Source organism: Bos javanicus, chromosome X (assembly GCF_032452875.1).
Source record: "Bos javanicus breed banteng chromosome X, ARS-OSU_banteng_1.0, whole genome shotgun sequence".
NCBI classification, from domain to species: Eukaryota; Metazoa; Chordata; class Mammalia; order Artiodactyla; family Bovidae; genus Bos; species Bos javanicus.
Genome location: NC_083897.1, coordinates 124,654,031 through 124,682,012, shown reverse-complemented (window position 1 = coordinate 124,682,012; position 27,982 = coordinate 124,654,031).

The following is a 27,982-nucleotide window of genomic DNA, read 5'->3' as shown; positions in this document are numbered from 1 at the left end:
TCCTCCAAATTCAGGGCGAACAGTTCATTGTGGTTTGCTGAGGTCTCTTCCTGTGTCAGACTGTCCCCCACACTGGAGAACTTCTCAGTCCTGTGCAAACCAGAAGGTTTGGTCATTTTAAAAGCAGTAAACACACTCATGTATGGATGTGAGAGTTGGACTGTGAAGAAAACTGAGCACTGAAGAATTGATGCCTTTGAACTGTGGTGTTGGAGAAGACTCTTGAGAGTCCCTTGGACTGCAAGGAGATTCAACCAGTCCATTCTGAAGGAGATCAGCCCTGGGATTTCTTTGGAAGGAATGATGCTAAAGCTGAAACTCCAGTACTTTGGCCACCTCATGCGAAGAGTTGACTCATTGGAAAAGATTCTGATGCTGGGAGGGATTGGGGGCAGGAGGAGAAGGGGAAGACAGAGGATGATATGGCTGGATGACATCACTGACTCGATGGACGTGAGTTTGGGTGAACTCCGGGAGTTGGTGATGGACAGGGAGGCCTGGCGTGCTGCGATTCATGGGGTCACAAAGAGTCGGACATGACTGAGCGACTGAAATGAACTGAACTGAACTGAAACACGCTCAATCTAGGTTGCTCTGACAACTGAACCAGTGGATAATAGAGAACAAAAAGTTAGAGAAACAGAGATTTGAGAGAGGGAGTTTGTTCTTCTCTCAGTAATAAATTCCTTTAACATAATCCAAGGAAGTAAAAATAGAGTTTCTATAAACACTGGATTTTCTTGCAGTCAGGAGATTCTCTGCTTCCTAATATTAAAGTACCCACACTGTCCAGCATGGTAGTCATTGGCCATAGGTAGCTACTGATCACTTGGAATGTGCAAGTCCAAACTGAGATGTGCTGGGGAAAAATCAAGTGTAAATCATCTTGACTTGAAGAATTAACTAATGGAAAAAAAAAGGATGTAAAGTCTCATTAATATGCTTTATATTGATTACATGTTGAAATGATAATATTCTAGACATATTGGATTAAATTAATGTCATTAACATTAATTTACCTGTTTCTTTTTATTTCTCTTAATGTGTAATTTTTTTTTATCACATGTATTGCTTACATTACATTTCTGTTGGATGGTGCCCTTCTAAAAAGATAATTATAGGGAGACTGTCTCTATTAAGAGAGATTCCCTTTGTTTACTGTTCCTTTTGCTATCGTTTACAAAATCAAGCTAGAGCTTAATTAGTTAAAATTATGCAAATCTCGCAGAGGCCTCAGAAGAGATTCCAAGGGAAATTGCATTGCCTTGTAGGCATTGCCCTGGAGCTGTTTAAGGCAGAAAAACTGCTGGGAACACACTCAAGCTTTCTTGTGACCAGGGGTTCCAGGCCAAGCTACAGTGCTTATACAAATAACACTGATGAGTTCATTGTTCTGAAGTTACGGCCAAATGGACTGCTAGCTCTTTCTGTATAGTGTGAAAATTTTATGACTAGGAGCTACAAAACACAATTCAAAAAATGGTATCAAATGCATTCTACTTTTTTTTTAACTTTTGAGAATTGAGCAAGATTTGGTTCACTGAGATGGTAATGGTGATAATGCCTAATACTTGTTTCAATTTTTCATGTTTTCAAAGATCTTTACAGTTTTGCTTTTGTTATTTTCATTTTAACATGACTGTATACCCCATGAACAGTCTGAGTGGTAGTTTTGTTCACATTTTATGGATGAGAAGCCATCCCATGTCTTCTTAATCCTGCTTAGTGTTCTTTTGACTACTGTGATGGAGCCAGATTCTGCCCTGTCCTGAAAGGCTATCAGGGACATCTTTTCACAGCTTAACATTCACATCGTGGCACTAGCTTGAAATTGGCCATGGTGTGAGTGTTTATTAGCGTTAGCAAATGCTGTAGATCAGGTTTGTTTATTTTGTTGTTTTTTTTCCTGGGGAGCCAGGTTTGAATCATTTTATAGCCTGTCTAGGTGTGCCTCCAAAAATGAAAGAAGTTGAGGATTAGAAAACATACTTTAGAGTACCTGAATAGATAACACAGATTCTCTTAGTTTAATAACTGATTTCTATAGTGATACAATTCTTCTAAAATTAAAAAAAGTCAGGCTGCCCTCAGTTTGTGAAAGTGAGGTCCCCTCAGTAGTGTCCAACTCTTTGCGACCCCGTGGACTATATAGTCCATGGAGTTCTCCAGGCTAGAATACTGGAGTGGGTAGTCTTTCCCTTCTCCAGGGGACCTTCCCAACCCTGGGATCAAACCCAGGTCTCCCACATTGCAGGCAGGTTCTTTACCAACTGAGCCACAAGGGAAGCCCAAGAATACTGGCGTGGGTAGCCTATCCCTTCTCCAGCAGATCTTCCCAACCCAGGAATCAAACCAGGGTCTCCTGCATAGTAGGCAGATTCTTTATCAACTGAGCTATGAGGGAAGCCCACCCTCAGTTTGTACATTGTAAGAAAACAATGATGCTGCTGCTTTGGTCACGTAAGGCAAGGCCCAGATCATTTAAACCTGAGCCAGCCTTCCTTCTGTAAAGATGGAAACCACCCTCCCAGCTCTAACACGGTAGCTTGCTTCTGTCTTCCTGTTTGTTTTTTTCTCTCTCTTTCTGCCTCTGTCTTAGTCTCTCTCTTTTTCTCCTCTTCTGTTCTTTAAGTCTCTTGGACTGCAAGGAGGTCAAATCAGTCAATCCTAAAGGAAATCAGCTCTGAATATTCATTGGAAGGACTGATGCTGAAGCTAAAACTCCAATACTTTGGCCACCTGATGTGAAGAACTGACTCATTAGAAAAGGCCCTGATGCTGGGAAAGATTGAAGGCGGGAGGAGAAGGGGACGACAGAGGATGAGCTGGTTGGATGGCATCACTGACTCGATGGACATGAGTTTGAGCAAGTTCCGGGAGTTGGTGATGGACAGGGAAGCCTGGTGTGCTGCAGTCCATAGGGTTGCAAAGAATGGGACATGACTAAGCAACTGAACTGAACTGATTCTTCTTTTTGTTTATCTTTTTCTGTCTTTGTGTATGTGTCTTGTAGGAAGAAAAAATAATTTTCTGTGTTCCTGGCTCAGACCTCTGTAATGAAACAGATTAACAAAAGAAAAATGAGCAAGTTTGTTTGTTTATTTATTTATTTTAACATGTATACCTCATATGTCCATGGGAGACAGGGGAAAATGAATAACTGTTTAAAATCCTTCAAATTCAGGCTTAAATACCATCTTAATAGGAAAAGGGGAGGAAGGAGCTTGGCCTCTTAGGGGAGAATAAATGATACTTAGAAAGATGATTGGGCCCTTAGCAGAAATGAGAGATGATGGTTTGTGACAAAGTTTATCTGGCTGTGGTGTCAATTTCTAGTGTCTTCTCCTGTAATAAGAGGCAGTCTTCCTTGTTTGATGAAGCTCCCCAGATGAGGATTTATGATTCTAAAGTTCCTTTTGGAGGACTTGACTTTAGACAGATAAGCAGAATTCAGAGAAAGTCTTTTTTTGCTGTTTTTTCAAGTGTCTTCAGTTCAACATAACCAATATACCAAAGCAGCATATTTTGAGGTGGCTTGTCTTGAACCCCAGCACTCATATTTTGGGCAGCATATTCTGTTACCCTTTAGTTGCTATCATAAACACACACACCAGTTTTACTACATAGGTTGCTATGGGATAGAGCTATAAATTCAAGAAAACAAATACCACCACTGCAATGCCTTCGTCCAAAGAGAGCTGACACAAAATGCTCCATTTTCTTCAATGGAAAAACAATCAAGCACTGAATTCACTGGTGGGGGCTGAAGTCTTTGAAACCAAAACAGAAAAGAGATACTGGACATAAAAATCTATATATACCTAAAGTGAAACCACTTCAATCATCTGTGGTTGTCGCATATCAAATCAAGCCCAGTTTTTTCTCAATTTCTTCATTATTTCCCAACAAGAGAGCCAGATTAGATAATCACGTATGAATTTCAGATTGTGCTTGCTAAATGAAATTTGTTATTGGTAGTCACTTGAAAAGAGCTGCTCTAAGACAAGCTATTCTAAATGAGTGCCTTTGGAGAGTCATTGCCTTTAATCTCATCCCTTCCCTCCCCACACACCAATAAACTGAGTAAAATGCTTCCCAGATGGTTCTAACTCTGAACCTTTAAGAATTTTCAGGGTCACCTATTAGAAAGCCTGGAAATCAGTTGGTGCTGATAAAATGAACCAGGAACCAGAGGCCTCAATAACAGTATGGAATCAGTCGATAAAAGTATGGCTAAGTGTTGTATTTTATTACAATGCCTTTATTTTTTAAAAAAAGAAATATGACATTAAAAAATTAGGAAGCTTTCCATTAACATACAGATTTAGGGTTTTCTTTAGGATTCAGAAGCTGTCACAGTGGGCAGGAGTTCCCTCAGAATTAGTCCCATCATGTGGCCTTTGGATTCTCAAGACCTTCTATATTCAGTGGCTTTTGTTCCCAACAGGCAACTCTAATCCAGCCACAATCCAGATTCAAGGTCTCAGGTTCACCTCTCCCATATACCCTTCTGAAATCAAAAGGTTCTATGAGCCAGAAGCTCTCTTGTAAATCCTTTGGTGACAACACCTGGCATGAACTGATGGGGGAGGCTGTCATTTTCACATCTCCCACTTAGTGTGAATATTTGTGCATGTAGCTGCAAAAAGATTCAGTTTTTATATATATATATATATATATATATATATATATATATATGAGAAAGCAATGGCACCCTACTCCAGTACTCTTGCCTGGCAATTCCCATGGACAGAGGAGCCTGGTAGGCTGCAGTCCATGGGGTCGCTAAGAGTCGGACACGACTGAGCGACTTCACTTTCACTTTTCACTTTCATGCATTGGAGAAGGAAATAGAAACCCACTCCACTGTTCTTGCCTGGAGAATCCCAGGGACAGGGGAGCCTGGTGGGCTGCCCGTCTGTGGGGTCGCACAGAGTCGGACATGACTGATGCGACTTAGCAGCAGTAGCAGCAGCAGCATAAATATATATATACTTTTTTTTTTTTTTACATTTTATTCCATTATAGATTATTTCAAGATACTGAATACAGTTCCATGTGCTATATGATAGGTTGGTTATCTGTTTTATATATAATAGTGTGTGTACTTCAGTCCCAAACTCCTAATTTATGCTTCCCCCCTGAATTCATTTGGTTCTATGATGTTGCCCCCAACCCTGCTGGTGGATATTTGGGTACAACACAGTGCAGGCATTGGGCTTCCCTGGTGGCTCAGATGGCAAAGAATCTGACTACAATGTACAAGACCCAGGTTTGATCCCTGAATCAGGAAGATCCCCTGGAGAATGGAATGGCTACCCACTCCAGTATTCTTGCCTGGAGAATTCCATGAACAGAGGAGCCTGGTGGGCTATAGTCCATGGGGTTACAAAGAGTGGGACACAACTGATCGACTTTCACTTTCACTTTTCAGTGCAGGGAACATACTAGCTATTAAAAATACCCTAAATCCTGCAATCTGAGCATATGTAGCTCTGAAGGTTTCTGACAAGGGCCTTGATATCTAAATATATAAAACACTTGAAATAGTGTCATCATTTAGGAAGCACTAGGTAAGAAATTGCTTTTTTTTCCCCCTAAAAAATAACTTTTATTAATATTTTTTAATTTTATTGGAGTATAGTTGATTTACAATGCTGTATTAGTTTGTGCTGTACATCAAAGTGAATCAGTTGTATATATACATATATCCACTCTTTTTTTTAGGTTCTTTTCCCATATAGGTCATTACAGAATGTTGAGTAGAGTTACTTATGCTATACAGTTTAGTTCAGTCGCTCAGTCATGTCCAACTCTTTGTGACCCCATGGTCTGCAGCACGCCAGGCTTCCCTGTCCATCATCAACTCCTGGAGTCTACTCAGACTCATGTCAATTGAGTTGATGATACCATCCAACCATCTCATCCTCTGCCGTCCCCTTCTCCTGCCTTCAATCTTTCCCAGCATCTGGGTCTTTTCCAGTGAGCCAGTTCTTTGCATCAGGTGGCCAAAGTATTGGAATTTCAGCTTCAGCATCAGTCCTTCCAATGAATATTCAGGGCTGATTTCCTTTAGGATAGACTGGTTGGATCTCTTTGCAGTCCAAGGGACTCTCAAGAGTCTTCTCCAACACAGTTCAAAAACATTAATTCTTTGGTGCTTAACTTTTTTTATGGTCCAACTCTCACATCCATACATGACTACTCGAGAAACCACAACTTTGACTAGATGGACCTTTGTCAGCAAAGTAATATCTCTGCTTTTTAATATTCTGTCTAGGTTGGTCATAGCTTTTCTTCCAAGGAGCAAGCGTTTTTTAATTTCATGGCTGCAGTCACCATCTACAGTGATTTTGGAGCCAAGAAAATAGTCTGTCACTGTTTCCATTGTTTCCCCATTTATTTGCCATGAAGTGATGGGACCAGATTCTATGATCTTTGTTTTTTGAATGTTGAGTCTTTTGAATGCTTGAGTGCTATACAGTAGGTTCTTATTAATTATCTATTTTATATATAGTAGTATGTGTATGTCAATCCCAATCTCCCAATTTATCTACTCCTTTCCCTCTTGGTAACTATAAGTTTGTTTTCTACATCTGCAACTCTGTTTTGTAAATAGGTTCATTTGCATCATTTTTTTTTAGATTCCACATCTGAGCAATATCATATGATAATTTGTCTTTCTCTGTCTGACTTCACTTAGTATCACAATCTCTAGGTCCATCCATGTCACTGCAAATGGCATGGTTTTTCTTTTTTTTTGTGGCTGAATAATACTGCATTGTATATATGTACCACATCTTTATGTATTCCTCTGTTGATGGACGTTTAGGGTGCGTCCATGTCCTGGCTATTGTAAACAGTGCTGCAATGAGCAATGCGGTGCGTGCATCTTTTCAAATTATGCTCTTCTCTGAATACATGCCAGGAGTGGGACTGCTCCTACCATATGACCCAGTGATTGCTTTTAATTAGAATAATACTGTTCCTGGTCCTTACGAAGCTCATGAGTAGGGGACAGGAATCAGAAATATAAGAATGACAGTATTGTGGCTGGAAGTGAAATACAAGTGCTGACCAATGGTGGCTCCTTAGTGGCAAGAAGAGGGAAGGAGTTTTAAGCAGAAGATGATCGAATATCTCATTTTAAGTTGCCTGTTAACTCTGGTCTCTGATGTAATCAGTACAGACACACACACACATTCACTGCCATTGCCCATAGCATTCAATACAGTCTATCAGAAGTGGACCCTTGACTTGGGAGCACTGCTTGAATGGAAAAGAGAGCAGGACCACCCCAGTGCAGGAAAGAGTGACTGTGCATGGGGGAGAATGGCAGAGACAGGCCATGGATTCAACAGAGCCTGGAGTATTAAAAGGTGGGAAGCTGGGCTTCCAAAATTAGCTGTGAATTTTCAGTACCATTTTAGAAGGCAAGCTGGAAGTTTAGGGGACTTGCTGGTGCTGGCACTTAGGTGGTTCACGCAAATAGCCTCATTTCATAACCAGTGTCACCAAGTGTGTAAGAACTGTAATATTTCCACCTCACTGCCCTGAAGGGCCAGCCCTTTCCTTTTTTAGTGCTTTGGAAGCACTTTAAACATATTTAACTCTGACAGTAACCTGTGTTACAAATATTGGTGCTATATATCTATTTGTGTGTGAATATATCTATATATGTTTTAATGTGTTTCCACTCAAAAGCAGAGACATTACTTTGCCAACAAAGGTCCGTCTAGTCAAGGCTATGGTTTTTCCAGTAATCATGTGTGGGTGTGAGAGTTGGACTGTGAAGAAAGCTGAGTGCTGAAGAATTGATGCTTTTTGGTGTTGAAGAAGACTTGAGAGTCCCTTGGACTGCAAGGAGATCCAACTAGTCCATTCTAAAGGAGATCAGTCCTGGGTGTTCTTTGGAAGGAATGATGCTAAAGCTGAAACTCTAGTACTTTGGCAACCTCATGCAAAGAGTTGACTCATTGGAAAAGACTCTGATGCTGGAAGGGATTGGGGGCAGGAGGAGAAGGGGATGACAGAGGATGAGATGGCTGGATTGCATCACCAACTCAATGGATGTGAGTCTGAGTGAACTCCTGGAGTTGGTGATGGACAGGGAGGCCTGGCATGCTGCAATTCACGGGGTCGCAAAGAGTCAGACACGACCGAGTGACTGAACTGAACTGATGCATATACATTCATAGTCCATATATTTTTTCTTTTCCTGGAGTAGAGTAAACATTTCTCAAGACAGAGATAGCTTATCTTTGTCACTCCAAAATCTCATGAGCGTCTCATAGATGATGTTCAGTCAGTGTTCACTGAATGCCTTACAAAGTCAGCTTGGTTTGGGTCATCTTCCTTTTACTCTGCCTCATCCCCAAGGACCAGAAACTCTACCCCCTGAAGGAGTGATGACCCCTCTAGCTGATTGTGTACAGGGCCACATAATTCAAGCTGAAACTGCCTTGCTGGCAGCTCCCTAAGGCCCTGCATTAGAAGAACAGTCCCATCTGACAGCAATCTTATAAAACAGCTCTAAAAATCATGGGTTCTGTCTTTTAGGGTCTTCAGTTTGGGTGACCGTCAACTCAAGAGGTTTCCTTGTTCTTCATCTGGTTCGTTTTAGTCCCTTTCTTGCTGTAACTCCACCTTTACCCCTTTCTCCCTAAGAACTGTCTTTAACACCTTCCCATTCCTTCTGTCCCCACTATGTCTCCTCCATTCTTGTTTAGTTTCCTTGCACATAGTTCCTGGGCCAGTGCACAGACCCATCCCCTAAGTCAGCATCAGCCATTCATCAGCTGATGTAACAAGTATGCAGCACCTCTTATATGCTGATGAGGAGAACAGAAAACATAGGCCTGCTTCCTGTGTTCATAGAACTTGAAATTACATCAGGGATTCAAGCATCCATTAAATAAATACCCAAATGAGTGAACAATCACAAACCAAACAAGAAAGAAGCAGAAATTCTTGTATGAAAGCATATAACCGAGAAAGCTGACCTAGGCCCAGGGTGGGGCTAGGCTTGCTTGAGCAAGTGAAGTATAAACTGAGCTATGAAGGGTAACTAGGCACTCCAAGGGCAGAAAGGGGAGAAGATTCCAGGCAAAAGGAAAACTGTGTGCTCATGACCACATGAGTGGTCAGTGTGGTTTGAACCTGGAGAGCTGGACTGTGAGAAAACAGGGGCAAGACACCACTGGATCTTATCATCATGCTTAGGACTTATAGAAATGAGATATTTCAAATGTACCACCAAAGGAAATAGAACTGCAACACGCATATGACTAGTGAACAGCACAACTCACTTCAGAAGGAAGAATGACTAGAGAATGGAAATTCATTTTATGTAGTTTTCCATATAATTACGACAGATTTGCTTTCCTCCTTGTGTGAGGGGGAGTCTAAAAAATTACTATCTGGCTTGCTTTAAAAGTATTCTGTTTAGTTCTCATGTGTTTGAAATGTTTGGTCGGAAAATGGATTAAAACCCACTTACCACCTGCTGTGGGAGTCAAATTGGCCTGGGCAGGCTATAAAAATACAGGCTTTAGCAAAATGGGTTCTCTGTGCTGATTGCCTGTTAATCACAGAAGAGAAAGAAAATTAAAAGAAGTGAGTTGTTAACATCTTTGCTAAGAAAATGTCTTTTCTTGATTGGGAGATCATTGTAACAAGATCACACGTGAGCATTTTATGTATGTAGCATGACTGCGGTGTGAAAACCATCTATATTCCCTGGTGACCCACTCTGGACCACTGATGACTGAGGTTGTAATGCAACCCATTTCACTTAGAAAGATGTGTGGGGAGGAAATCCTGGCTGAAAAAAGTTTGCTTGTGTTAAAGGATATTCTCATTTCATAGCTTCTACTGATTCTTGTGCCGCTAGAGGTCAACATTTGGTGTCAGAAGCCATTTTATTTATGGCAATGTCTATCTATGTAAAGTTTGCCTCTAGAGTTTGTATGTGGGGAACATGCAACAGCTTGACTGTTGTAATTAATAAAGTAAAAGACTGGCACCACTGGGGCCAAGGAATGTCCTTGCAACTTATATTGTCTTTAAGAAAATGTTTTTGTTATCTGAAGTATATATTTGCTATCTGAAGTATATTGTCTACAATAAACTGAGTTCATCCATGGGAGGTATGTTTTGTTCGAGACCTATTTTTGCCCCATCCTAGCAGAGGGTATCAGAGTGCCAAAGTCCATCCATTCCAGACTGTTCCACTAAGGTCCTGCAGCCTCCTGGGGTGGTATTCAAACTGAGAAAATCAGACTCGAGGAGACTATTGTAGATTAGCATATATCTACAGCTAGCCAGGTGGAAAGTGACAATGAATCATGAAACCAAACCCTGTAGACTGGGGGATTACTTGGGATTACTTGGAAAGTGGGAGTGGTGGAGATTCAGACAGTAAAGCAGGGCTCTCTGAGGATGAGAGGAGAAGGTAGTTCTCATCTGAAGGTTGAACTGGAGACAGATTGTTTCCAAGCTCACACAGCTGTTGGCATCACTTAATTCCTTGTGGGTTGCTGGACTGAGGGCCTCAGTTTTTTGTGGGCTATTGGCTGGAGGCTGCCCTCTGCTCTTCACTGTGTGATCTTCTCCATATGACAGCATACAAAATTGCAGCTTGCTTCTTCAAAGCCTGCAGAAAAGAAAGTCTCCTAGCAGGACACATTAAAATCTTCTGTAACAATCACATCCGTGTATTCAGACATCCCTTCATCCCTGCCATATTCTATTGCTTAGAAGCAAGCCCCATGTCCTACCTACACTCAAGGGGAGGGTCTTATATAAGGGCATGAACACCAGGAAGTGGGGATCATGAGAGCCACCCTAGAATCTGTTTGCCACAGGTAGAAAAGTATGAGAAACAAAACTTTATGCTATTGCTGGCTATTAGCATCTTAAGTGTTAGCCGCTAAGTCATGTCTGACTCTTTGCAGCCCCATGGACTGAAGCCTGCCAGGCTCCTCTGTCCATGTGATTTCCAAGGCAAGAATACTGGAGCGGGTTGCTATTTCTTTCTCCAGGGGATCTTCCCGACCTAGGGATTGAACCAGTGTCTCCTTCTGTGGCAGGTGGATTCTTACCACTGCACTACCCAGGAAGCTCCGTGAACAGGTGGTATCTTGATCCATAAAAGGAAACAGTCTTTCCTACTGCTTTTTTGTATCCTGCATCTATAAGTAGCACATAATCTGTTTCTTGATTTACTTCCCTGGTGGTTCAGATGGTAAAGAATCCTCCTGCCAATACAGGAGACACCAGTTCGATCCCTGGGTCAGGAAGATCCCCTGGAGAAGGGAATGGCAACCTACTCCAGTATTCTTGCCTGGAGAATCCCATGGACAGAGGAGCCTGGTGGGCTACAGTCAGTGGGGTCACAAAGAGTCAGACACAACTGAGCAGTACAACAGCAACCTGTTCACAGGGGAATGATAGCACTTAATGGATATGGTCCAGCCAATTTATTTTCCCCCTCTTCAAGAAGAAAAGTAAGGTCCACAATCCCTCTTCTATCATTGAATACAGTCAGCCTCTTCAGTGTACTGTCATGTAAAATCACTGACCTGTGATGTAAAGTCACTCACATCCATAGCGGTAGTCACCCTTTCTGCAGTCTGACCATGAAATTTCATCCTCTGTTTATGCCTCATTTTCTGTATCCCTTGGAATTTAAAATTAGAGTCATGATTGTGATTCCAATATTTTAAAATATTTAGTCATAGTAACCCCTAGGGCCTAGAGATATCATGAAATCTGATGATTATTACTCAGTCTGACCTAGGACCTAGTGTGTGTGTGCTCAGTCATGTCTGACTCTTTGCGACCCCATGAACTGTAGCTGCCAGGCTTCCCTGTCCTGACACAGGGATTGAACCTGCATCTCTTGCATCTCCTGCATTGGCAGGTGGATTCTTTACCACTGTGCCACCTGGGAAACCCCTCTCGGTCTGAGGATATATATATAACTTGACATAATATCTCTCTCCTCTTTCTGATAGCTCTCAAACTACATTCTCAGTTATATTTTATCTTTGCTTTATAGAATCCCTCACCTACTGCGTTTCAGCAAAGATTAGTTTGAAACAGTGCTTCTCAAGCTTCAAGTGTGCATACTTCCCCCTGGAAGTTGTTCAGATTCTGATTCAGTGGGTCTGGAGTGGGGCCCAAGGTTCCACATTTCTAACAGGTTCTCACGTAATGCCCATGCTGTAGGGCAAAGGACCACACTTTGAGTGGAAATGGTTGAAAGGACAGATAGATGTCAAAAGTGGTTACAAAATGTAACTCAGATGAGCCTCTTGAGAGATGCCAAACCACTCTCAACTGTGAAGTCAGCTCCCAATGCTGAAATTCCATCCTGGTTGCTCCATGAATTCCATCTGTCATGGCATTGCCCAAGCCAGAGGTGTCCTGTGGGTGATGGGCCCTAAGAAAGCATGGTGGCTTCATATGTAATTAGCCTTTTAAAAGTAAAAGCTGTCTTTAAGCCACCTTCTATTTCTCATTGTAAAAATTGGGAGGTGGGGCTGAAGGGGAAAAAGAAGTTATATCATTGATCTATTTATGCTCAGAAAAGCATATGTATCTTATCCCCCAGCTCTGACCTTGAGATTGTGTTTTTTGAGAGCAGGTGTTTTTTCACCTTATGCCAAGAACAACAAATGACCACAGATGGGCCCGGAGATGAATTTGAGCTTTGACCTTTCAGAGCCCATATGAAGTGGTTGAAAAAATTGCCCTGTGAAATCAGTGCGGTGAATAGTTTTGAAGTCAGTTCCCCACAGTGGGGAGGAGACAATAACCCAGGCACACACGTGATCACTGGAGCCCCATCTCAATATACTTGGAGAAGGAAAGAGGATGCAACAGTCCTTTTAGGTCTCTGTGTCATAAAATGGGTGCATGTCAGAATCCCTGGGAAGATTAAAAACTGAGTCCTGCCTCCAGAGTCTGATGTCAGTGGTCTGGGGTGGGCCCAGGTGGTTCTGATGTGTGGCTAAGGAACACTCTTCTACACTAATGCATCCAAAGTTGAGTCAGTATCCAAACCTGAAAGTCTCAATAAAACAGACTCTTGAATTCTACCCTAAGATTTCCTGATTTAGTTGGTTTGGGAGTAAGTCTGGGGATTTGTGTTTCTAATAAGTAACCATTTGATGCTGCTGGTGGTCTCAGGCCACACTTTAGAACCATTGTTTTAGATTAGGGGCCAGCCAGTTATGTCCCTAGGACCAAATCCTGCCCTCCCCTGTTTTTGTAAATAAAGTTTTATTGGAACACACCGTCACCCATTTGTTTACCTAATGCCAGGGGCAATGTTGAGTCCTTGCAACAGAGACCCTTTGGCATTAAGTCCTAAAACATTTGCTTTCTGGTCTTTTACATAAAAAGTTTGCCAACCCCTGCTCTAGGTGTAAAAGGTTAAGTAAACTACATTATCTGCTGTAACATTTTCACTCTGTAGAGAGATGGGTTACGGGAAGTATTGGCATCCAGGAGTGAAAGAGGAAGGGGAATCAGGGAAGGGGATTGTGAGGACACTTTACAATTCACGCACCTACAGTATCACCCTCCCTCTCTTTAAAGAAACCCATGATAATAATACTTTATGTTTGTTTAGCCCAGTGGTTCTCAAACTGTTGTCCCACGCAACATCACCATCACACAGAATTTGTTGGAAATGCAAATTTTTAAGCCTGACCTGAGACAGACTGTTGGAGAAACTTTGGGAGTGGAGTCCAGCAATTCATTTGAAGAAGGTGATTTTTGATACACAGTCAAGTTTGAGAACCAGCTATGACCAACCTCGACAGCATATTAAAAAGCAGAGACATTACTCTGCCAGCAAAGGTCCATTTAGACAAAGCTATGGTTTTTTTCATGTATGGATATGAGAGTTGGACCATAAAGAAAGCTGAGTGCCGAAGAACTGATGCTTTTGAACTATGGTGTTGGAGAAGACTCTTGAGAGTCCCTTGGACTGCAAGGAGATCCAACCAGTCAGTCCTAAAGGAAATCAGTCCTGAATATTCATTGGAAGGACTGATGCTGAAGCTGAAGCTCCAATATTTGGGCCACCTGATGTAAAGAACTGACTCATTGGAAAAGACCCTGAAAAGATTGAAGGCTGGGAAAGATTGAAGGCAGGAGGAGAAGGGGACAACAGAGGATGAGATGGTTGGATGGCATCACTGACTCGATTGACATGAGTTTGAGCAAGCTCCAGGAGTTGGTGATGGACACTGAAGCCTGGTGTGCTGCAGTCCATGTAGTTGCAAAGAGTCGGACACGACTGAGCAACTGAACTGAACTGAGCATAGTACTCAGAGTTTACAAAGACCCTGGATCTTATTGAACTCACCACAGAATGGAAAGTTTAGTCCACTTTGCTGTTTGAGTTAATTCAACACTAAGTTCAACTTCTGAATGTATCATCTTTTAATGAAAATGTTAACAAATTGTATGACCTCTTGGAAGAATAGTTGGGTGAATCCAAACAGCTGAAAGTTAAAAGAAGCCACTAGTTAGAGCAGGGTCTCAAATGCTAGGATATCCACATCAAATGAAGAGTTTGTGAAAACACAGATTCAGTAGGTCTGTGGTGGAGCCTGAGAATTTGCATTCCATCCACCTGCCAAGGCAAGAGATGTGGATTCCATCCCTGGGACAGGAAGATCCCCTGGAGGAGGGCATGGCAGCCCACTCCAGTATTCTTGCCTGGAGAATCCCATGGACAGAGGAGCCTACTGGGCTATAGTCCATGGGGTCACAGAGAGTCAGACACAACTGAGCGACTAAGCACACAGCACAACAAGTTCCCTGGTAAGGCTGATGCTGTTGGGTCAGGGACCATTTTTTGAGAACCACTGAGTTTAAGTATTCTCTTTAGCCTTCTATAAAATTGGACTGCCATTCTTTTTTTTTTAATTAATTGCAATATAGTTGCTTTACAATGTTGTGTTAGTTTCTGCTGTACAGCAAAGTCTATCACCTCCATATATACATATATCCCCTCTTCCTTGGATTTCCTTCCCATTTAGGTCACCACAGACCACTGAGTAGAGTTTTCTGTGCTTTCTGTTCTCATTAGTTATCTACTTTTTAAATGTATTTGTTTTTAATTGGAGGATAATTGCTTTACAATATTGTGTTGGTTTCTACCATACAACAACATGAGTCAGCCACAGGTATACATATGTCCCCTCCATCTTGAACCTCCCTCCTACCTCCCACCCCTTTCCACCCCTTCCCACCCTTCTAGGCTGTCAATGAGCACAGGATTTGAGCTCCCTGCATCATACAGCAAATTCCCCCTGGCTATCTAATTTTACATATGGCAGTGTGTATGTTTCAATGCTGCTCTCTCAATTTGTCCCACCATCTCCTTCCCTTCCTGTGTCCAAAAGTCTGTTCTCTGTGTTATCTATTTTATACAAACTAGGCTTTCTTACGAGCTCTGAGTGTCTAAAAAGAGGAGTGCAAATGGGTACATCATGGGTCTCATGAAGGCCAGGCCTCGTTCATACATCCTTGTCACAGAGTGGGAGCAGAAGAGAAAGCTTGAAAGGTTGCTTTGGGCTTTGAACCAGGAAAAAGCCTCAGTTGCAAATTCCCATATTTCTTCTTACAGGTACTAGATTAAAAGTCAGAGCTAGCTGCAAGAGGCAAAATTTTTTCTTCTCTGAAAAGCTTTAAATAATGATGACTTGACATGTTAGGTGCTTTAGATACAAAACCTCTTGGTGAAGCAGGTGAATATAGAAGGAGAAAACCCTGAGAGGCCTGCCACTCCGTGGCAATGAGAAATCAAACACACCCCAAACGTGGAAAGCAGAAGTGCACATAAATAGGGATCAAGAGCAGATGAGTCCAGAGAAAAGCATTCTTGGCAAACTCCTTGTGTTTCCTGTTTACTTAATCTCTCCCCATCCTTTGACCCTGCTGCTCTATGAAGTCATTCACCCATGTTGTTGACAAGCTTCCTCTCTCACTCTGTCTCATCTGGATTTTCCAATGTAGTCCCTTCATTCTTGGTGGTCGCCAAGATTTCCCAGGCTTCTGTCTTCACAGCTCAGCAACTCCAGCTAAAGAGAGCTTCTCTTTCCCAATAGTTGAAATCCCAGTGCAAGGATCAGCTTTGACTTCAATCTGTGCCTCTCCCCAAGTCATTCACTGTCAAGAATGGAATACCCTGGGATCGTCCCTGGTTGCTTGGCATGGCGTCAACCCTACTCAAACCCCTTGGACTGGGAGTGACAATGGTATGGTCCCTAGAAGAACATCAAGGGGAATAGGAGCTGGGAAGTACAGTCACAGAGCCCCTCTTCAGCATCTCTCCACTGAGGAATGCGACTGATTGCTTTCTTAAGAGTCAGTAGAGTGTCCTATGCTAGCCTCCATTTTTAGAACTCTCAGGTCTGGGCCAGTATACAGAAGGCTTTGAATGGCAAGACAATAAGAAAGAGCATGGACATTACTATTACCAGTGGAGAGCTAATAACACGGTTTTGGAGCCACATGATGGTGTGATGGAATAATATTTTGAAAGAATTCATTGAATTCATCTCATAAGGAAGCTTGAAAAGCAGAGGAACAGTTTAAGGACTATTGAAACATGACAGAAGTAGGGCGATATGAAAGAGGGCTATGGAGCCGATGGGAGAAAATGAACTTGGTAGACCATCTTGTCTCTCTAGGAAGTTGGTAGACTTGTTAGACACAGATATCAACTCCATGTATTCACTCACTAGGGCTGGAGTTGCTGGGGGCAGGTGTCAGTCTCCCTGACTTCACTGGGAAAGCCACCACCAAAACAGGTTCTGCCCCTCAGCCCTTGTGGGCACTGCTACTCCCTCCACCCCCAAACTCCTATCCTCTCTTCCTTTTCTTGATCTTAGCTCCACCTGGATCACCAACGTCTATTTCCATTCCATTTCTGCCCTGCTGAGATGTTCATACTAGATGTTATCTAGAGTATGGCTTTCTGTTTTCTAATATTGTTTATATTTTTAACTTCATGTGAAATGTTTAGAACTAAGGAGCCCTCAAGCTGTGAACTTACAGTCTTGCCATCATGACCAAAAGTCTGCCAGCTGACTCTTCCTAAAATTTTTTCCAAGCATTTTATGACATGTCCCAATCATGGCTGCCCAGTGTTGTTCCTTTGTCCCTTTCAAAAGTAAAATGAAAAGTGGAGAAACTGTATCTGTTTTACTTTATAAAAATATAGTTGGAAAACTTATTTTATACATGTAAATCAAAAAAAGAATTCACTGAGTAGAATCAGAGCTGTAACAGATCTTGGTAATTTTCAAAGTGTACCTTCTGATTTGTGAATAATTGTGTTGACAGTGAACAAGGAAGACATGGAGAATTTTACTGAGAATAAGAGAAGCTTATGGTTTTCATTAGTAAAGGAATGAATCCAGTATAGTGTGTCCTGAGAAGGGAGGGACAAGTGGCCATCATCACTGCTGAGTTTGCTACTTGGATCATCATTCAGTAGTGGGTTTCACTCTGGGCTTTTCAGATGTACATATACCAGAGGGACATGGTCCCAGGTCTACTGGTAGCACTCAACCAGTATCCTGCTCTGTCCCATTAGTGCCTATGGCTTTTGCTGTCTGGTTCCACAGAATGCCTTCATGGGTGAGCATAAATGGAGGGGAAAGCTGGATAGGTTCTACCGTGGGTGTGCTTTTGCAAACGTGGTACTTCGGCAGCCTGGAGCATTACCAAGACACATCTCATGCCTTTTAAAGAAACAGTTCCACATCTCAAATGAGGCTCTTATTGACTGTCTCAGGTGTTTAGACAGGTTACTTTCACTTGGAAGTCAGCTTAGGAGAAAGAATTAGAACTGATGTAGGATTTCTCAAAGTCTTTGTAAATTACAGAGGTACTAGAGGCTTACCAAAAAAGATGCAAAACAGTGGTTTGGAAATTAGAAAATGCAAACCTTCTGCTTGCTGAACTCAACCCTTACCTTCTAGGGTAGTTTGTGGAAACAGCTTTCAGTCCATCTTCTGTGTATATGTCGATATCCATAATATATCTCTAAGTATCTCTGTAAGTATAGCAGTGGCTCTCAATAGGGGTGGTTTTGTCCCCAGGGGCCACTTAGGAATGTCTGGGGACATTTTTGGTGGTAGCAATGGAGCAAGGGGAGAGACTATGACATCCCACAGTACCTAGGACAGCCCCCACCACAGTGAATTATCCTCCCCAAAATGGTGAGAGGGTCACCATTAGGGTCAAGAAACCCTAATCTACAGAGTTGCTTCATATAGGAAGACTTTAAGGAGGAATGATGACTTTAGAAAATAAAAGTTCTGAGAATTAAAGCACCTTAATTTCTTAGAAGTTTTCATATGAGGACTCTACCCACTCATGACCTAGATTTGTTTTTTCTTTCTTGTTAGAAGTCTTTAAATCATTTTTAGAGCTGATATTATAATACATTTACTCCCAGTTCCATTCATTCATTTGGGCAGAGGTCACCTTAAGGATGTGGCCATCTTGTTCCTAAGCTGGGGACACTCAGGACTACAGATGATGGGGTTGCGGCTCTGCAGCTGGGTGGAGGAGTTGTCGCCAGACCCTCACAACAGAGGTGCAGTGGGGGAAAGGGTGCTTCTGGCTGAGACTAGGCAGAATCCGAGGCACAGCCACCACCTTCCTTCTTTCCTTTCTTCCAGAGAATAATATCTTAGAAAACTTCCAAGTTCTTAGGAAACTACTTCCAGAAAAGAACAAATAGGCAAAATAAGGAAAGGTCAGCCTTTACCATTCTATATGGTAGAGAGTAAAGGGAACAAGATGGAGGAGAATCAAGTTTGAGGTCGTTTATGAGTATTTTGAAAATCTTGTTACATAAATAGCATGTTTTTTAATGCACTTCTGTTTCAAACTATATTAAATCATTAATTAGCATTTTTGTCACCAATAGATATTTATTAAGCACTTAATGTGAGCCTAACATTTTGCCAGACACGATGCATATTTATTCCAGCCTAGTAAATGTGAAAATCCTTCCTGTGACCTTTATCAAATACCATGATTTGTCACTCTGCATGAAGTCTAAATGTTCTTTAGCCCACGTTTAATTTAAGTCTTTGTCATTGAAACAGGTGTGTCGTTAAAGAAAAAAACTACAGAGTTTTGAGTCAGGCAAATGAGCTTGAACTCCAAATCCCACCATTAGATTGCACTAGATTATTGTTGCAATTTTCTGTGACAAAAACATTCAAATTTTACCCCAAATAATATCATGCACTCAATACCTTTCTCCCAGCTCTTTGCTTCCTCACTCAACTTCTAAGGAAATCACAGGGGAAACAAAAACATCCAAAATCTGACCATTTCCCACCACTCTTGCTGCACCTCCCTGCTCCCATGTACAGTCCTTTCCTGATTAATCCATATTCTTCTCATCCCTCTTCTTGCTTCTGCCGGGGGTTCCCCCTGCAGCCTCTTCTTCACAAAGCAAGTGGAGTGATTTTCTCAAGAAGGAAGAAGGACCATGTTACACCTCTGCGCAAAAGCTTCAGTGGCTCCCTGTTTCACTCAATGCCACTGTTTCATCTTTAGCTCCCCCTTCCCCAGGGCCTTTGCACATGCCATCCCCGCCACCTGCAAGGCCTTCCCTCTGTAGATGGTCAAGGCTCACTTTCAGCTCCAACATCACTTCATCAAAGAGGATTTCACCAACCAGATGGCCACTGCCCCAGTACTCCCTATGCTCCTTTCTCGAAAATGTAACTCACTCAATCCACTTTATTTTTTATTATCTATTTTATTATTTTTTATTATGATCAGTCTGCCCCACTTGAATGAAAATTCCATGTGGACAAGAGTTTTTGTCTGTTTTATGCATGGCCATATCCCCCATGGCCAGAACTATGCCTGGAACAAATAACTGTTTAATGAATGAAAAATAAAACCTATACCTCTTCAATAAATGCTTCTAGTTTTCTGCCCCAATGAAAGGAATACATGTATGCTGAGTCACTTCAGTCATATTCAACTCTGTGCAACCCTATGGACTGACTATAGACCGCCAGGCTCCTCTGTCCATGGGATTCTCTAGACGAGAATACTCGAATGAGTTGCCATTTCCTGCTCCACGGGCTCTTCCTGACTTAGGGATCAAACCCAGGTCTCTTACATCTCCTGCATTGGCAGATGCGTTCTTTACCACTAACGCCACCTGGGAAGCCGTGGAAGGAATACAGGTAGACAGAATCATGAGAAATGCTGAGCAGATAAGGATCCATCCATATTTCTTTATATCCAGCTTCAAATTAAAAATATCAAGTGAAGGTTCTTTGATTAAGTGGCTCATTACAAAATACTTTTGATAATAGGTTAGTATATGCAGCATGGATAAAAATGTAGCCAGATGTATTACAGATGTGCAGCTAACTGCAGATACATTCTTATATTTGCCAAAGCAAGTCTTGCCACTAGTCAGTTCATCTTCTCCATCCTCTAGCATTTTGCCAACCCGTTGGAAGGAGGACCCAGTATCAAGTGATCTCTTGATTTTTCTTTCTCGTTTCCTTCTGCCAGCCAGACTCACTAATGGCAGGTCTCTGAGTTCTGTATATGACTCCTTGTGTGGATGTTGAAGATAAGCACGTACACCAGCACTATCTAGGAGAAACATAATGCGAGCTACATTTAGAATCTTCTAACATCTTAATTGAACATGTAAAAGGAAACAGGTGAAAATTATGTAATTTTAATATGTTTTATTTCACCCAGAATATCTAAAATATTGTTGTTTCAGAAAGTAATCAGTATTAAAAAGATTCATGAGGTATTTGGCATTCTTTTTTGGTACTAAGTTTTCAAAATCCAATGTGTATTTGATACTTACATCACATCACAGTTTGGACCTGTTCAAGTATTCAGTCACCATGTGGAACTAATGGAGCCTCTGTTCTGGATTGGATATTTGTGGGCCCCCTGAATTCATATGTTGAAATCCTTTCCCATGGTGTTCCTAAGAGGTGGGGCATTTGGGAGGTCATTAGGATGAATGAGGGTCATGAGAGCAGAGCTTCATGAATGGGATTAGAGTCCTTATAAGAGTCACAAAAAAGCTCACTGCTTTCTGTTCTCTGCCATGTAAGGATACAAGAAGACGGCCATCTGTGATCCAAGAGGTGGGCCCTCACCAGACACCAAATCTGCCAGCACTTTGATCTTGAACATCCAGCCTCCCGAACTGTAAGACATGCATGTCTGTTATTTAAATATCTCAGTCCATGGTGTTTTGTTATAGTAGCCTGAGATAAGACAGCTACCATATTGAACAGTGCAGATGTGGACTTCTCTTTAAGTGTCTCAGTGGCCCAGTTTAAAAATGTTAGTACTTATTCACTCAAACAAAACAAACTTTTGAGCACCTGCCACGTGTCAGGAGCTGTTCTAGGCTACCAGCAGTGAACAAAGCTGACAAATTTCCCTTCCCATCCTGCAATGATTTTGTGGTTATTGACAGAATAAGTAGTTTTATAGGGTCTGTAGGGTAAGGGAGTTAGAGAAGGCGAGATTCAGAAAAAGAAAGAGACAAAAGAATGAGACCAGCACTTTACAGGAACAGATCACCTTTAATGAGGAGAGAAGAGGCAGGAGTCAGATTAGTGAGCTGTTGTGCTTACCCAAGAAAAGACTAAGTATATATAGGCATGTATGTGGAAAGCTACTGTCTTAAGGGGGCCTGTTCTTCTCTAAGGTTGTTCAGAGTAGTTATCTCTTAAATGGCTGGGGCAAGGAATTTTGGAGATTGGCCAGAGGCTGGACCGGCTGGGAGCTGGACGTAATCAACCTTAATGTCCATTTTTTTCTTCTGGTGAGAGAGTTTTTTGTTTTGCATAGAATGGTGGGAAGGACCTGGAGGGAAGTTTTAACTCCAGGCTATTTTGAGCCCTGTAACTTTCCTTCAGGGTCATAGCAGGGGAGACAGTGGATAGTGCCGTGGAGAGAGGCGACAGGAAGAGTCTGAGGTGGAGAAGTTTGTGATTGTAAGAGGATGGTTCTAGAAGGCTTTGTTGAGACTGTGGCCCCTGAGCAGCCTGAGGGAGGTGAGGGAGTCAGGCACAAGGACATCTGGGGAAGAGGGCTCCAGGTAGAGGGAAGAGGGGGTATGGAGGCCATCTTTGAAGTGTCTCAAAATCTGTCCTAGGATCACTGTGGGTGGGGTTGGGGGAGAGAGCCAAAGGCGGTGTGGTAGGAGGTGAGGTGGGGGAGGGGACGGGGAGCTTCACCAGGACGCAGAAGGACTTTGGCTCTTTCCCTGAATCTGAACGGGAGCCCTGCAAGGCTTTCAGAGGTAATAAGACCTACTAGCACCTTCCAGCCCATCCCATACGTTTGCTGCAAATCCTGGTGCTTTCCCCCCCATGTGTATTGATAGAATGTCTTCAGTTCAATAAAATATTGTATTCGCCCATTTTGTAAATAAACAGAAACACAGAGTGGTTAAGAAACCTGTCCAAGGTCACATAGTGAGAAGGGCTTGTGATGGGAACTCAGGGACAAAATTCAAACCCAGGCCCTCCGATCCTACATCCAACATGTTTCACCTATACTATCTCATAATGTAATTACAACAAGATTAAACCTAGCACCTTGTATATTTAACATGGTGTGGGTTAGGTTTAGTGAGAAGTATGTAAGGAAGAGACCAAAAAATGCCTAGTCTTTGGGTCCTGAGTCCGCGGGCTCGCCCTCCACTGCATTACTCAGCACAGAGCTAGCTTTCTGTGCATTCAGTGATCATCCCTTTTCTGATCACAAAACTGAAGGGATTAGAAAGTTTGCAGGAGCCACACACTCAGTAGCTCTTTGGTTGTAACTCTGAGCTGGGGTGCACTGCCCTTCTGTGTCTGCTCCCAGAATCCTCTGCCATCTAGGGCAAGGAAACTGCTCTCCTTAGTAAACCATCCCACTCTGTATGCAATCAGCCCTCTGCAATGGCTGAGAATTGAGTAGGGAAAATGAAATGAAAAGGTGGAAAGAAAGTGAGGGGTTTGGTTTTCATATATATGATGGAAATTAGGCACGTTCTGGAGACAGAGCACCTACAGGTTGAAAAAAATGTCATCTTTCAATTGTAAAGCTGTTTCAGCCACTTCTTACCGATAATTACCGCCCCCTCCTTTTTTTTTGGCACCATCAGAAAATGCCAAAAAGGAAAAAGAGATTTTATTCAGTGGTAGGTTGAAGCTCAGTACGGTGCTTATTACTACATAGGCCACCACCAAGAAAAGAGGGAATTAGTTTAACCAGATGAGGTATATACAAAAATAATTGCAACTCACAAATTTCAACTTTGCTTCCTGGGTAGCTCTTTGAAATCCTAATCTCTAACTTGGGGCTAACAACCAAAAAACACTTCTGGTCATCTAAGGAAGCAGGGTTTGGACTCCAGTTGCCTTGTATTCTAAATCCAATATGAAATAGCAGAGTTGGTTTAAAACATACTCAGTCTTCCTTTCATCATGCTTTCTTTGATATGAGCTATTTTGTGGGTCAAGAAATGCAGCAAAATTCAGAAAAATTTTAGGTCTGTTGCTAAGGGAAAGGCAATTATCTAGACCCACTGGGAATTTGTTGATCTGGGAATCGTACTTTCTGTATGATCACTTACATTGTGTGTAGGCTTGTGTGGTCACATAATACACTTGAAGCAAGAAAGAATAATTTTATCAACTTACCCAAATAATGAGGGGCCAAATACACCAGCGTTTGTTTGGAGCCAAGGTCCAATTTGTAGAACTTGGAAGAGAGAGGGTGGCAGAGGGCAATGGAAGAACTGTCATTTATCTAACACTGAGCTCCAAGCCACATCATTTCATCAGCTCCCACAATAACCCCCAGGTTAAACGCCATCATTCTTGTTTTACAGATGAGGAACTTCATCTCAAAAAGGTAACGTAATTTATCTCAGGCCATACTGATAATAAAAGGCAGGTCAGACTCAAAACCATTCTGTCATATGTAACTCATCATTTCTGTACCTCAGTTTTAAACATGTCAATATGTTTTTCAGAAACATCTACCCCTAATAATTTGGGACCTGTATTTTATTACAATTCTGATTAATATCTCTAGTATCTCAGAAATTAGATTTCAGTGACATGAAAAATCCACCCAGGAGGTAATAGGGTCCGTTTTCTACTATTGGGTCATATGACTGTGGTGTTTTGCAGAACCTGCCCTGTGGGGGTTAACTTCACAAAGGCAGGCTTTGCCCATGGAGACCTGAATTTTTCTTTTTTTCTTTTAGAAAGGTAGTACAGTGTATATCCTGTCTATTATTAAGTCCTTTCAGCAGTGTCGGGGGTTGTACCCTATAATCAAACACATTAATGTTTCTATAGTGAAACATATGAATATTCACCCTCAAAGGAAAAAAAAGACTATAATTAGTTCTCAGATAATTGAAGTCAAGTTTTGCTAATAAATCACTGATTTTAAAAACTTTTGAATTCTCTAAGTGTTTAGATCATGGAATTCTGCACAAGAAATTTGTAGACCTGTATATTACCTACTTCTTTGCCATTTAGGAGAATTCTGAGGAATCTCAGTTGCTGGCTTCAGAAAGTTCTCTCTTTCCCTGTAAATACTGATATATAGCACATTGGATTTCCACACCATGGGGCCCCTTCCCCGGTGTGTGCAATTCAGAAGGTGCTGCCCTCTGTAAGGTCACAAGAGCTTGAGGTGGATGGACTGTGTGCAGTCTGCTTGTCATCCTTTTGAAGTCTGTCTCCCAATGAAACCTGTTTTATATTTATATTGTTACCTTTTGGTACTAGTGGTCTGTGTGGCTGTGACTAGTGGTGTGTGTGGCTGTGTCCTCTCTGCAAAAGACAATAGAACCACTCAACGAGGAGGAATCTTCAAGTTCATCTAGTCTCATTTCCTGTGATGGCAGCATCCAATGGTCCCTACCTTCTGGAATTAACACTAATTAGTCCCCTTAATGGAGAAGGCGATGGCAAGCCACTCCAGTACTCTTGCCTAGAAAATCCCATGGACAGAGGAGCCTCGTAGGCTGCAGTCCATGGGGTCACTAAGAGTTGGACACGACTGAGCGACTTCACTTTCACTTTTCACTTTTCACTTTCATACATTGGAGAAGGAAATGGCAACCCACTCCAGTGTTCTTGCCTGGAGAATCCCAGGGACGGGGGATCCTGGTGGGCTGCCATCTATGGGATCCCACAGAGTTGGACATGACTGATGCGACTTAGCAGCAGCAGCAGCAGCAGCAGCAGCAGCAGCAGTCCCCTTCAGCACTGTATCAGTACAGGAAAAATCACTGTAATGTCACCTCAGAGGTTAGGTTATAAAAGATGCTATGGCTTTGCCCCCTTCCTCTACCTTTCCTTTCTCCCTTATCTCTGCTCTAGGGGGAGCCTAGTCACCATGACATGAGGAACTCATGTCATGAGTTCTCCTGGCAACAGCTATGTGGAGTTGCCATCTTGGAAGCATATCCTCCAGTTCCAGGCTAGCCTTTGTATGACTGAAGCCTTGGCTGATGTCTTGATTGAACACTAATGAGAAACCCTAAGCCAGAACTGCTCAGTTCAGCTGCCCCCCCAATTCCTAATCCACAGAAAATGCCAGATAATAAATGTTCATTGTTTTAAGTCACTAAATTCTGACAGCATTCCGTCCTACAACAATGCATAATGAATACAGTCCTCCATTTCCCAGGTGAGGAGATTGAGTGCGGAGATATGAGGAGATGCTCCAGGACCCGTCCAGTCCTTTGCCTCCAAGGGCCAGACCAGCTCATTCTGCTTATGTGGAATGAGCAGGATTGTCTTTTTTTTTTTTTTTTTTAATGATCTTGGGTGCCATTTCCCAGAATCTTAAAGTAGAAGCCCCTGGAAAATCTGGCCAGTAACTTAGCTGTCAAAAGAAAAGTTTGGCACAGGTGTCCTGGTTCTAGAGACAGTCTACCCACTTGCTGAATTTCTCAAAATAACCTTCTTTTGTAGTTTGTTTTTCAGGAGATGATTTTTTTTTTCCTATAAGGTTGGAACTTTCTAGACTGCAGTTGTTAAGTCACGGAAAATTAAAAAACACCTTTAGTGCTTTTCTTTTCCTTGGTGTTGAAGGGCATGTTCTTAGGAAACTGTCTACTTTCTCACAGGCTTTATCTCAGTGTTGGCTCTAGCCTAGCCTATGAGGTTGCATCAGACAGCGAAGCTGCAGCTGTCATCCTGGTGATGTCAGTGGATGAATGACTCCATTCCCTGCTCTAATGCTGAGTGTCTTCTCTCACCAGTTGCAGTTTACATACAAGATGCATTTCCTGTCTGAAGCCCCTGTCTGCCTCCCATATCTCCCTCAGCCATATGCATATGTGTTTTAAGTACAGATGGGGACATTAGTCATGTAACTCATCCATCATAGGGGAAAATTCACAGGCTGGCTTTTTTATTTCAATATAACTATTCATTTCTAGCTTTGGTACTGGTAGAAAAATCCAATAGATATCCATGGGCACTGTAAGTAGAATATCTGCCCCTGCTTAATTTTACTGCATTCTTCCTTTTAAGGTTAAAATGTGACATAGCACATCCAGAAATGTAGAAAGATACAGAAAGCTAGTGTGCTAGATTTATTGCAGTGACTTGCTTTGGCCAATAGAATGTGGCAGACAGACTGTGTGGCAGTTCCTAGCCTTGACCTCAAGAGATCTTGGAGCTTCTGTTCTGTCTCTTGGATCCTTACATCTACCATGTGAGCATGCTCAGGCTAACGAATGATCGACTAACAGCCAGCCAATCCCTAGACATACAAAGCCCAGCCAAGATCAGCAGAGGTGCCAGCTTGACCTACATTTGACCATAAATGTGTGCTGAAACACAGTAAAAAATAGTCATCCTATAGCCTCATGAGCCATAATAAATGGTTGGTTTTTAAGTTTGAGTTTTGGGATGTTTTGTTATGCAGCATTATTTGTGGCAGTAGATACACATAGGACAGTTGTTTGTTTGTTCATTATATTGTGTGGCATACTTAGACCCCAGACAAGAGCCACGCTATAAGAGGTTTTCAGAGAGAGGACTTTCCATGTCCTGCCTGGCACCTATAAGTCTGAATGACAGTCTGAGATCCCAGTAAGAGGCAGGGATCTGCCTCTTTGGTGTTTCGCATCTGAGTGCAGACTGTGTCTCCAGCATAATACCCAGAGTCTAATCCCACTGATTCACCATTTCTAGAATAAAAGCCTTCTACCCTCTGCTAGGGGTCTGTTGCATCTTGTTGAGATATTTTTCACAAGTCCACCTACATTTTGCTACACCAAGAAATAGTCATCCTATAGCCTCATGAGCCATAATAAATGGTTGGTTTTTAAGTCTGAGTTTTGGAGTGTTTTGTTATGCAGTATTATTTGTGGCAGCAGATACACGTGGGACAGTTGTTTGTTTGTTGTATTGTGTGACACACTTAGTTGCATTTCCCAGTTCCAGACATATGTGCTTCCACCATTCCTGAGCATTTGGCAGGGTTCTGGTACTGACTTGAGTTGGTTTTCCACTTTCCCTCTTGCCAACTTGGAGGTCTCTGCCTAGAGGAGATAAAAGCGTGAAGACAGAGCAGACTCTCAGGCTTCCTCCCTGGAAAGGACTGGGCATGTGCATGAGACAGGGAGAGCCTGGGCTCTGGGGTTTCTCCAGGCCACTGGCAAGAATGATCCATGGGGCAAAAGAGGATTAACTAAAGCAATGTAAGGGGAAATAGCCATGGAAGAGAGGTTTCCAGTTTTTACATTTAGCTTCCGCAGCATTTTCAGTAACTAGTAGGGAAAAAATGCTGAATTGAAAATTATAAACAAGGACCTGCTTTGATGAACTCTGTCAACCATTTACAACTCATATCTTCACAATTCCATCCCAGTAGCCTAAAGTTCACTTACGCCCTAATACTA